The 12652-nt window shown below is 45.2% G+C and overlaps 1 pseudogene; it reads left to right on the top strand.

Moving 5' to 3' along the window:
• The first annotated feature begins 8914 nt into the window (after positions 1-8914).
• LOC131398621 (small ribosomal subunit protein eS8-like) lies at positions 8915-9588 on the top strand (annotated as a pseudogene).
• Positions 9589-12652: the final 3064 nt, after the last annotated feature.

The raw sequence follows: 12652 nt of genomic DNA, 5'->3' as shown, positions 1-12652 counted from the left end.
GTTTGCATCTTATTCTGTCTCTATGTCTGGCTAGTTCTCTCCCAGTATTCAGCCCCAGACAGCCTGGCACATGATCCATTGTTAATCCCACAGCACTGTCAACACTGATCCCAGATGGAGCTCCTTCATCTAGATATAACATTCCATCCATAAGGGGTTACTTGAGCCCCCAGAGTTAGGTTCTAGAACACAGAGCTAAGGCCAAATACTACCTACACCCACAACAGCAAACTACTTCTCTAATCCCTGGTTTCATCCAAGACTGAGGCATAAAGAAGTGATTCTTAACCCTTGCTGAATATTTGATCACCTGGGCAGCATTAAAAAAAAATGCCCAGTCCCCGTCTCAGGAGACTCGTTTAATAGACCTGAGGAGACCTGAGTACTATATTTTTTAAAATAGGTAATATAGGGGCCGGCCTCGTGGTGTAGTGGTTAAGTGCATGCGCTCCACTGCTGGCGGCCCGGATTTGGATCCCGCGTGTGCACCGATGCACCACTTGTCAGGCCATGCTGTGGTGGCGTCCCATATAAAGTAGAGGAAGATGGGCACAGATGTTAGCCCAGGGCCAGTCTTCCTCAGGAGGATTGGCATGGATGTTAGCTCAGAGCTGATGTTCCTCACCAAAAAAAAAAAAGGTAATATACGGGCTGGCCTGGTGATGTAGTGGTTAAGTTCACGCCTTCTGCTTTGGTGGCCCGGGGTTTGCAGATTCAAATCCTGAGCGCAGTCCTATGCACCACTTGTCAGGCCATGCTGTGGTGGCGTCCCATATAAAGTAGAGGAAGATGGGCACGGATGTTAGCCCAGGGCCAATCTTCCTCAGCATAAAGAGGAGGATTGCCAACAGATGTTAGCTTAGGGCTAATCTTCCTCACAAAAAATAGGTAATGTATTCATATGGTTCAATATAAAAATGATACAAATGGTATTCACTGAGAAGTCTCATTCCCACCCCATTTATCTTGGAGGCCCCTATATTTACCACTTTTATTTGCCTCTTTTGTGTATTACACGTTTCTTTTTTTTTTTTTTAAGGTTTTATTTATTTATTTATTTTTGGTGAGGAAGATCAGCCCTGAGCTAACCATCCATGCCAATCCTCCTCTTTTTGCTGAGGAAGACAGCCCCAAGCTAACATCTATTGCCAATCCTCTTCCTTTTTTTTCCCTTTTTCTCCCCAAGGCCCCAGTAGATAGTTGTATGTCATAGCTGCACATCCTTCTAGTTGCTGTATGTGGGACACCGCCTCAGCATGGCCCAACAAGTGGTGCATCGGTGCGCGCCGGGGATTCGAACCCTGGCCGCCAGTAGCCGAGCACGCGCATTACTGCTAAGCCATGGGGCCGGCCCCCACACGTGTTTCTTTATGCAGGTAAAAATAAATAAGAATATTTTTATTTTCCTCCTTTCTTACACTAGGGAAAACATTATATCCACTCTTCTGTATCTGGCTGTTAAAAAAATCAAATAATAAATCCTGGAAATATTTCCATATCAGTATGTAGAGAGGTGCCTCATTGTTTGTTTTCACATTTGCATACTATGCCATTGTGAAGTTATACCATAGTTTATTTAATGAGTCTCTACAGGCAGATATTCAAATTATTTCCAAAGTCCTGTTACAAACAATGCCACAATGTATAACTTTGTACATATATAATTTCATATGTATGCAGGTGTCTTAGTCTGTTTGGGCTGCTATAACAAACTACCATAGACTGAGTGGCTTATAAACAGAAATTTATGTCTCACAGTTCTGATGGCTAGGAAGTCCAAGATCAAGGTGCTGGCAGATTCAGTGTCAGGTGGGCCCACTTCCTGGTTCCTGTGTCCTCACATGGCAGAAGAGGTAAGGGAGCTGTCTGGGGTCTTTTACAAGGGCACTAATGCCATTCATGAGGGCTCCACTCTCATGACCTAATCACCTCCCAAAGGCCCCACTTCCAAATACCATCAGACTGGGGATTAGATTTCAACATATGCATTTGGGGGGACACAAACATTCAGTCTATAACAGCAGGTATTTCTGTAGAATGAATTCCCAGAAATGGGACTGCAGATTAAAGGGTGAATGCATATCTAAAGATATGGTCAAACTGCCTTCCCTAAAGGTTGCAACATTTTGTACTTCAGCAGTAATATAAGAGAATGCCTACATCCCCACAGCCTCATCAACAGTGTGTGTCTTACTAGGCTGGGCTTACGCAGCAAAGGTTTACTTCTGACCTATACAGGGAAATGTTCCTCTGTGCAGCAACTCAGCAATCCAGGCTGCTGGAAACTCCACTGTCCTGAGGCTACTTGACTTTCTCCCTCAGGGGTTGAACTGGGGAACAGAACCAGAGACGCTCTTTAATTTATTAACACCAGATATTAAAGCTTCAGCCCAGAGGAATATGTTAATTATGCTTGCATTTTATGGATGAGGATGAGTCACATGCCAAGCCTAAGTGAAGAGAGAGCAGGGAATTGCATTTTCCATATCCTCAGAAGGAGAGGAGAACCAGATTTTGGTGAAATTATACATCCAACTTTCAGATTCTTGCCACCCTGGTAGGTGAAAAAAATGTTCAGAGTAGTTTTATTTTGCATTTCTCTTATAAGGAGTGAGATTGAGCATCTTTTCATATGTTTAAGAACCATCATCAGTATTATTTATTTATTTATTTTTTGTGAGGAAGATCAGCCCTGAGCTAACATCTGATGCCAATCCTCCTTTTTTTTTTTTTTCTGCTGAGGAAGACTGGCCCTGGGCTAACATCTGTGCCCATCTTCCTCTACTTTGTATGGGACACTGCCACAGCATGGCCTGACAAGTGGTGTGTCGGTGAGCGCCCAGGATCCAAAACTGGAACCCCAGGCTGCAGAAGTGGAGCTCGCACACTTAACCACTACGCCACTGGGCCGGCCCCCATCATCAGTACTTGTTAAAACTCCTAGCTAATTCTAATATGCCATCAGACTTGCACCTCCTGGAGATTTACTACTCAGTTTAGATTTTCCATCTGAAAGAAACATCTTTTCCCTTCCATGATTAGTAGGATGGTGGTGATTGACCCCATGAGAACTTGCCTGAGACCCTGCCTTTTAAGTATTAGTACAGTAGTCTCCCCTTATCCGCAGTTTTGTTTTCTGTGGTTTCAGTTACCTGCAGTCACCCACGGTTTGAAAATAGTAAATGGAAAGTTCCAGAAATAAACAATTCATAAGTTTTAAATTGCACTCTGGCTCTGAGTACCATGATGAAATCTCACACCATCCCGCTTCATCCCGCCTGGAACGCGAATCATTTCTTTATTCAGCGGATCCACGCTGTATACGTTCGCAGCCCATTAGTCATTTAGTAGCCCTCAAGTTATCAAATTGACTGTTGAGGTATCAAAGTGCTTGTGTTCAAGTAACCCTTATTTTACTTAATAATGGCCCCAAAGTGCAAGAATAATGATGCTGGCAATTCGGATACATCAAAGAGAAGTTGTCAAGTGCTTTATTTAAGTGAAAAGGTGAAAGTTCTTGACTTAAGGAAAGGAAAAACATCGTATATTGAGGTTGCTATGATCTATGATAAGAATGAATCTTCTACTCGTGAAATTGTGAAGAAGGGAAAAGAAATTTGTACTAGTTTTGCTGACGCACCCCAAACTGCAAAAGTTATGGCCACAGTGTGTGATAAGTGCTTAGTTAAGAAAGAGTTCAGGGCTGGCCCTGTGGCTTAGCGGTTAAGTGCGTGCGCTCCGCTACTGGCGGCCTGGGTTCGGGTCCCGGGCGCGCACAGATGCACCGCTTCTCCAGCCATGCTGAGGCCGCGTCCCACATACAGCAACTAGAAGGATGTGCAGCTATGACATACAACTATCTACTGGGGCTTTGGGGAAGAAAAAAAGGAGGAGGATTGGCAATAGATGTTAGCTCAGAGCCGGTCTTCCTCAGCAAAAAGAGGAGGATTAGCATGGATGTTAGCTCAGGGCTGATCACACACACACACACACACACACACACACACACACACACACACGAGTTCAGTACTATCTATGGTTTCAGGCATCCACTGGGGGTCTTAAAACATATCCTCTGCAGATAAGGGGGGGCTACTATAATAGTCTGATTCTCATTATAAAATAACTTTCAGTCTATAACCCTAGCATTTATGCCATATACCTTATGTACCAGACAGGGAGCAGGATGGTCAGTCTGTAATTGTTAGAGCCAGAACTAGAAATCTTTGCCTAAAAACAGCAAAGACTCAATGCTTAAATGTTATGAGAGTTTTGCATCAACCCCTGTGATCACCATGTCTATCTGAGGGAGAAAGTATCTCATAATTGCTCTTCATTGTACTCTCATCTCTTTAAGGGTAAAATCTCCTTCTAATGATGTAGACGGTGGATAGAAGACTTCAGTCCCAAGACCCTCATTCCTAACACAAAACTAAAACCTCAAAAGCTTGTATAAAAGTGTAAACACTTTTTTTTCCACTCAGCTCCCTGTTTCCACATTTTTATTTCCTACCAATCACAATAGCAGTTCCTCTGAACATCTTTCCTTCGGAAAATGAAGACTTTGTTTTTGTTCAAACCCCCAGATCACCTAGGATCCTCTCACTCAATTCCTAATGCAAAGTCTATTCAAAAAGTAGTCTGACTTAGGTCAGAGTCTAACCCTCCTGAGATTAGGCAATCAGATCGGTCCATACCTGCAACACTAGAGTGACTCAGTGATCTTACAAAAGTTTACTCACCACGGATTCATGGCATAACTGTCTTAACTAGGCAAACTTTCTGCTGCAGTAATTAGAAACCCGATTCAAAATAGTTCAAGTAGAAAGGGCATTTGTCATTTCCCATAACACAAAGTCTGTAGTAGGGCAGCTCAAGATGCAGGATATCCAGACCCTGAGGCTGCTTCTCTGTGATTTTCTTGGTTCTAATCACCTTCAGATTTTGGCTTCATCCTTGGGCTGGTGGCTAGATGGCTGCAGTCACCCCAGGTCTCACTCAATCCAGTCATGACAATGCCCAGTGGAAGAAGGATTATTTCTTTGTGCCTTTTTTTTTTTTTTTTGCTGAGGAATATTAGCCCTGAGCTAACATCTGTGCCAATCTTCCTCTATTTTATATGTGGGTAGCCAGCACAGCATGGCTGACGAGTGGTGTAGGTCTGTGCCTAGGATCTGAACCTGTGAACCCAGGCCGCTAAAGCAGAGCGCACCGAACTTAACGACTAGGCCACAGGGCTGGGCCCTCTTTGTGTCTCTTTTTAAGAGCAAAGAGCACTTCTTCCAGAAAACTTCCTGGAGATTCCCCTTCCCATCCCCACCCCATCAGGTCATATGTCCATTCCTAATGCAAGCACTGGCAAGAATGGGGCCACCCATGCCTGACTTAGACCAAACAAGACCGTATGTAGCTTTGGCATTGGGAAGAAGAAAAAATGAGGGGTAGACATTCAAGCAAATGTGGGCTAAAACTCCCTGCACTGAGCATCTTCTGGTTTACTGGGATTGCGGATGCAAAGGTGAATACTATGTGGCCCTTACTGGTAGTGCTCAGTCTAGATGACGAATAAACATTAAGTGAGCTTCTGATTTTAATCTGGCTCCTTAAATGGCCTTCCTACAGAGAGAGAATGGGCTTTTCAGTTGTGATGAGAATTTCCCTTTTTTCCCCAGTTTTATTGAGTTATAATTGACATATAACATTGTAATACTAGTTTTAGGTGTACAACATAATGATTTGATATATGTATACATTGTGAAATGATTACCACAATAAATTTAGTTAATGTCCATCACCTGACATAGTTACAAATTTTTTTTCCTTGTGAGGAGAACTTTTAAGATTTACTCTTGGGCCGGCCAGGTGGCATAGTGGTTAAGTTCGGCGTGCTCTGCTCCAGCAGCCTGGGTTTCGTGGCAGGCGTCCCACATATAAAATGGAGGAAGACGGGCATGGATGTTAGCTCAGGGCCAATCTTCCTCAGCAAAAAAAGGAAGATTGGCAGCAGATGTTAGCTCAGGGCTAATCTACCTCACACCCACACACATACACACACACAAAAAGATCTACTCTCTTAGTAACTTTCAAATATATGATACAGTATTGTTTTTTATTTTATTATTTTTTTATTTTTTTTATAATTTTATTTATTTATTTATTTTTTCCCCAAAACCCCAATAGATAGTTGTATGTCATAGCTGCACATCCTTCTATTGTTGTATGTGGGACGCGGCCTCAGCATGGCCGGAGAAGCGGTGCGTCGGTGCGCACCCGGGATCCGAACCCGGGCGGCCAGCAGTGGAGCACGTGCACTTAACCGCTAAGCCACGCGGCCGGCCCTATGATACAGTATTGTTAACTTTAGTCACCATGCTGTACATTACATCCCCAGAACTTATTTCCCTTATAACTGGCAGTTTATACCTTTTGACCACCTTCACCCATTTTGCCCACTCTGTACCCCATGCCTCTGGCAACCACCAATCTGTTCTCTGTATCTGAGTTCGGGTTTTTAGATTCCACATATAAGTGAGATCATACAATATCTGTCTTTCTCTGTCTGACTTAGCATAAAGCCCTGAAGGTCCATCCATGTTGTCACAAATGGCAGAATTTTCTGCCTTTTTATGGCTGAATAGTATTCCATTATATATATACACCACATTTTCTTTCTTTTTTCTTTTTTTTTGTGAGGAAGATCAGCCCTGAGCTAACATCCATTGCCAATCCTCCTCCTTTTTTTTTTCCCCCTAAGCCCCAGTAGATAGTTGTATGTCATAGTTACACATCCTTCTAGTTGCCGTATGTGGGACGCCACCTCAGCATGGCTCGAGAAGTGGTGTGTTGGTGCGAGCCCAGGATCCGAACCTGGGCCACCAGTAGCGGAGCGCGTGCACCTAACCGCTAAGCCACGGGGCTGGCCCAACCACATTTTCTTTATCCACTCATCTGTTGGTGGACACTTAGGTTGCTTCCATGTCTTGGCTATTATAAATAATGCTGCAATGAACATGGTAATGAAGATATCTTTTCATCATAGTGATTTTGTTTCCTCTGGATATATACCCAGAAGTGGAATTGCTGGGTCATATGGTAGTTCTGCTTTTAATTTTTTGAGGAACCTCCATACTGTTTTCTGTATTGGCTGCACCAACTTACATTCCTACCAACAGTGCACAAGGGTTCCAATTTCTCCACATCCTCACGAACATTTATTTCTTGTCTTTTTGATAACAGGCATTCTAATAGGTGTGAAGTGATATCTCATTGTGGTTTTGATTTGCATTTCCCTGATGATTAGTGATGTTGAGCATCTTTTCATGCATCTGTCGGCCGAGAATTTCACCTTCTACTTTCTAGCTCTCTTTCCCCTTCTCTTTTTTTTTTTTTACCATCCATTCAACAAAACCCCACTGAGTGCCTACTCTGTGCCAGGCACAATGCTCTAGAGTCCCATCTTCAGAGAACTTACATTCTAGCTTAAATTGTTTATTTGACAACTACATTTCTTTTTTCTTTTCTTTTTTTGTGAGAAAGACTGGCCCTGAGCTAACATCTGCCAATCTGCCTCTTTTTGCTGAGGAAGACTGGCCCTGGGCTAACATCCGTGCCCATTTTCCTCCACTTTATATGGGATGCCGCCACAGCATGGCTTGCCAAGCGGTGCGTGGGTGCGCGCCCGGGATCCCAACCAGCCAACCCCTGGCTGCGCAGCGGAGCGCGCGCACTTAACCGCTTGCGTCACCGGGCCGGCCCCCTACGTTTCTTATTGTAAATGATTACGGCCTTCCTTTTCATTTTAAAATTCATTGTAATTTTGGTTAGTATCTGCAAGAAACTAGCCACCTCTGGGCCTGCGGACCTCAGGACCACCACATTCGGGGATATGGAGGTTGTGCCACGTGCTGCCTCAGCTGGCCATCTGGCTTCCCTAAATGACACTTCTGTCATCACCACAATAAGAGCCAATAGAAGTTTTTAAGTGGTGGAATGACATGATCAGCACTAGTCTGTCTCAGAGAACTTAAACTTTAACAAAAAACACATTAAAAAAAAAACCCCAGGGTCGGCCCCGTGGCTTAGCGGTTGTGTGTGCGCTCCGCTACTGGTGGCCCGGGTTAAGATCCCGGCGCGCACCGATGCACCGCTTGTCCGGCCATGCTGAGGCTGTGTCCCACATACAGCAACTAGAAGGATGTGCAGCTATGACATACAACTATCTACTGCGGCTTTGGGGGTAAAAAAAAAAGGAGGAGGATTGGCAATAGATGTTAGCTCAGAGCCGGTCTGCCTCAGCAAAAAAGAGGAGGATTAGCATGGATGTTAGCTCAGGGCTGATCTTCCTCATAAAAAAAAAAAAAAAACCCAAATCAACTCACAGCAGAACTTGATTTTGACTTCATTTCTAGCTGGCCTGGAGGTGTTCTTGGTCTCAGAGGTTTGTCTCTGGCCTCAGTGGGTGCTATACTCCTTTGAATGCTGCCTCAGTGGGGTAAGTGGTTTCCTGCACATCCATGACTTGCTTCACTCCCTGCTCTTAGCATACTTGTAAGTTGACTCCTGGCTAGACTTTGGGACATTCTTCTGGGAGAATTTAAGGAACTAAGGTGCAAAGATCAATGTCAAGTCATCTTTGCTTCCAGTCCTTCTCTGATCTGAGCTCTAGTATTAGCACCCTTGTGACTCTGGTCAAGGAACCAGACCCCTGCACTAGCCCTCAGGCCAGAGTTCTGACTTCTAACTTTCCTTCCTTGGCTTTGCTAGCTGGCCATGGGGCAGGAGGCCTGCTCTTGAACTCCACCTGCACTGCAGGGGCCTCTCCTACCTACTGCCAAGCAGCCTTGAAACTGACTAGGGACTCCAGGGCTAGAAACCCCACTACTCTGTTTTTAAAAATCTGTGAAATGTGCTCTTTGCAGCCGGCGCCGAGCGATGGGCAACTCTCGGGACAACTGGCACAAGCGCCGCGAGACCGGGGGCAAGACAAAGCCCTAACAGAAGAAGCCGAAGTATGAGCTGGGCCGCCCCGCCACCAACACGAAGATTGGCCCCCGCCGCATACACACAGTCCGTGTGCGGGGAGGCAACAAGAAGTACCGCACCTTAAGGCTGGACATGGGGAACTTCTCCTGAGGCTCCGAGTGTTGTACGCGCAAAACTAGGATTATTGATGTTGTCTACAACGCATCCAACAACGAACTGGTCCGCAACAAGACCCTGGTGAAGAACTGCATCGTGCTCGTTGACAGCACACCGTACCGACAGTGGTACGAGTCCCACTATGCACTGCCCCTGGGCCGCAAGAAGGGGGCCAAGCAGACCCCTGAGGAGGAAGAGATTTTAAACAAAAAACGATCAAAGAAGATTCAGAAGAAATATGATGAAAGAAAAAATAATGTTAAAATCAGCAACCTTCTGGAGAAACAGTTCCAGCAGGGCAAGCTTCTTGCATGCATCACCTCAAGACCAGGCCAGTGTGGCCAAGCAGATGGCTATGTGCTAGAGGGCAAGGAGCTGGAGTTCTATTTGAGAAAAATCAAGGCCCGGAAAGGCAGCTCATGTAATAAAGGGGTTTATTGTTCTCTGTAAAAAAAAAAATCTGTGAAATGTGTTCAATATCACGATTTTCCTGAGTACCCCATCTCAGCTGGGTCTTTGGCAGTCCTTTCCATGATAATCTACCTCTCCCATCTTCTATCTCAGCTCCCACCACTTTCAGCCTCACGAAGAAAATATAGGCAGTCAGATGTCAGCTCCTTTCCAGTTACTCACTTATTTGTATCTCTTATGGGTTGAATTGTGGATCCCCCCCAATTAATATGTTGAAGTCTCAACCCCCAGTACCTCAGAATGTGACAGTATTTGAAAATAGGGTCTTTACAGACATAATTAACTTAAAGCCAGGTCATTTGGGTAGGCCCCAATCTAACATGACTAGTGTCCTTCTAAAAAGGGGAAATTTGGACACAGAAAGATGGGCAGAGGGAAAATGATGCGAAGACACAGGGAGGGGCCAGCCCAGCGGTGCAAGCGGTTAAGTGCACGTGCTCCGCTTCTGTGGCCTGGGGTTCGTGGGTTAGGATCCCGGGCGCGAACCGATGCACCGCTTGTCATGCCATGCTGTGGTGGCGTCCCATATAAAGTAGAGGAAGATGGGCACGCATGTTAGCTCAGAGTTGATCTGCCTCAAACACACACAAAAGAAACAGGGAGAATGCTATGTGAATATGAAGATGGTCATCTACAAGCCAAGGAGAGAGGCCTGGAACATATATTTTCCTCAGCATCCTCAGAAGGAACCAACTCTGCCAACAGCTTGATTTCAGACTTCTAGCCTGGAAAATTGAGAAAATAAATTTCTGTTGCTTAAGCCTCCTGGGGGCTTAGCAAACTAATAGTGTCCATGCACACATTCGTTCTTTAATTCTTTCTCTGGAAAGAGGTCTGTCTTCTTGGGTCTGTGGCTTTCTTCTTTCTCCTGTGGCAGATTTCTCCTCTCCTACGTCTCTCTCCTCACCTGCTCTTTCTCCTTAGCCTTTACATAAGGTCCAGTCTCTCCCTTGATCCTGTTCTCCACCCCTTCCAAGTTTATCACCCCATCGTTCTCCTTCATGGCCAAGTTTAAGAGAATAATCTCGGGCCAGCCCCGTGGCTCAGCGGTTAAGTGTGTGCGCTCCGCTGCTGGCGGCCCGGGTTTGGATCCCGGGCGCGCACCAACGCACCGCTTCTCCGGCCATGCTGAGGCCGTGTCCCACATACAGCAACTAGAAGGATGTGCAACTATGACATACAGCTATCTACTGGGGCTTTGGGGGGAAAAAAAAAATAAATAAAATTAAAAAAAAAAAAAAAGAGAATAATCTCTCCCTTTGCTGCATATTCACTCCACAGTCCTTATAATCTGGATTCCCCCCACGCCACTGCATTGAAACCGCTCTTCTGTTTTAGTGTACTTCTCCATAATATTTGAGGACACTGATCACTCCCTCCTTGGAACTCTGTCTTTGCTTTCTTTTTTATTTATTTTTTCCCCCAAAGCCCCAGTAGATAGTTGTATGTCATAGCTGCACATCCTTCTAGTTGCTGTATGTGGGACGCGGCCCCAGCATGGCCGGAGAAGCGGTGCGTCGGTGCGCGCCCGGGATCTGAACCCGGGCCGCCAGTAACAGAATGCACGCACTTAACCACTAAGCCACGGGCTGGCCCTGTCTTTGCTTTCTGATCATTCTTCTCTTCCCATTTTGAGCTGGGTTCTTGGGCGCTGCTTCTGGCCTTCCATGTCTGTATTTCCAGGACTCGGTTGTGGCTCTCCTCTCATCTCCCTGGGCACTCTCCTTCACCTACTGGCTTTAACTACCACTTGTATTCTAATAACTCCCAAATCCTCTCCACATCTCTCCTAAGCCCTAGATGTACACGGTCAATTTAGGCATCCTATTAATTTTCTTACTTGTCTTGTGTATTGTCTTCTGTCCTACGAGAATGTAAGCTCCATGAAGACAGGGATTGTGGTATGTTTTGTGCCCAAGCATTGGCCTGGCACCTGGAATCTGTTCCTATGTCCCAAAGCTCTTCAAACTCAACATGTCCAATACTTAATCCGTCCTTTTCCTCTGCCCCCAACCCCAGACTTGCTTGTTTTTGTATTCCTTTGGTGGAATAAAACTGTCTCCTACTAGCTCCTTGGCCAGAAACCTGAGTGTTATCTCCAAGGCCTCCCTCACTGGCAAATCCATCACTAGAGCCTGCTCCACCTAATGCTGTGTCTTCTGAAAGGACTATAAAGATGCATCACAACGTTATTTATAAGAGCAAAAAAAACCTAGAGACAACCCAAGTGATTAAGGAAATGATAGAATAAATTATGGTTAACCCATAGCTGCAATAGACAGTTGCAGCTATGAAAAGTTTTCAACGAGCACATAGGATGATGCTTGCAAGATTAATATTATGGGGGAAAAAATGGACATGCAACATAATTATATAGTATAGTCCCAATTTTGTGGAAAAGCAAGCCAGTATGTGTAAGGGTGATTTTTTTTCACTGAAATACACAATTATGGTCAACCTTTCAAAATGTGAATCTGATGTCACTCTCTTGCTTAGAATCCGTAAATGCGTCCCTGCTATTGAAGGTCAGTGATCTGCCTCCTCCCTATGGCCCATAAAGCCTTTCATACTGGGACCTGCCTACTTTCCTCATGTCATCTCCCACCCACAACCCAAACTCTAGGCCTTCCTCTACTTGCAGCTCCCAAATGTGAGCCACCTTGATTTTTTCACTTAGGCTTCTTTCTATGCAATGGTCTCTCCCTTGTCTTCCTGGAAAAGTCTGCTACCCATGTTCAGACCTCAATCATTCTTTATTTATAATGATGCCCAAAAATGATATCCACTAAAACCAGAGTGGCCTTTGGAACATGGGGAGCTAGTCCACTGACATAAGATTTCCAAGATGGCCTAGCCTAGCCTACAGGGGCTTTCTCCGAGCTTTTGGATCTAGAAGCAATTCCTAGGCCTGTGGTCAGACATGAAGATGGAAGCAGGAGAATGGAGCCAAAGGCTAGGCCAGCCTGCTCTCCTTTCTTGGTGGGCTGCAGTGCGGCCCAGGAGAGGGGCCTAGAGCCTTGATGGGGAACCAACTTGCAGAGTA

Source organism: Diceros bicornis, chromosome 35 (assembly GCF_020826845.1).
Source record: "Diceros bicornis minor isolate mBicDic1 chromosome 35, mDicBic1.mat.cur, whole genome shotgun sequence".
In the NCBI taxonomy this organism is placed as follows: Eukaryota; Metazoa; Chordata; class Mammalia; order Perissodactyla; family Rhinocerotidae; genus Diceros; species Diceros bicornis.
The sequence above is the reverse complement of the archived record's forward strand: the minus strand, read 5'-3'. Positions and strand labels throughout refer to the sequence as shown.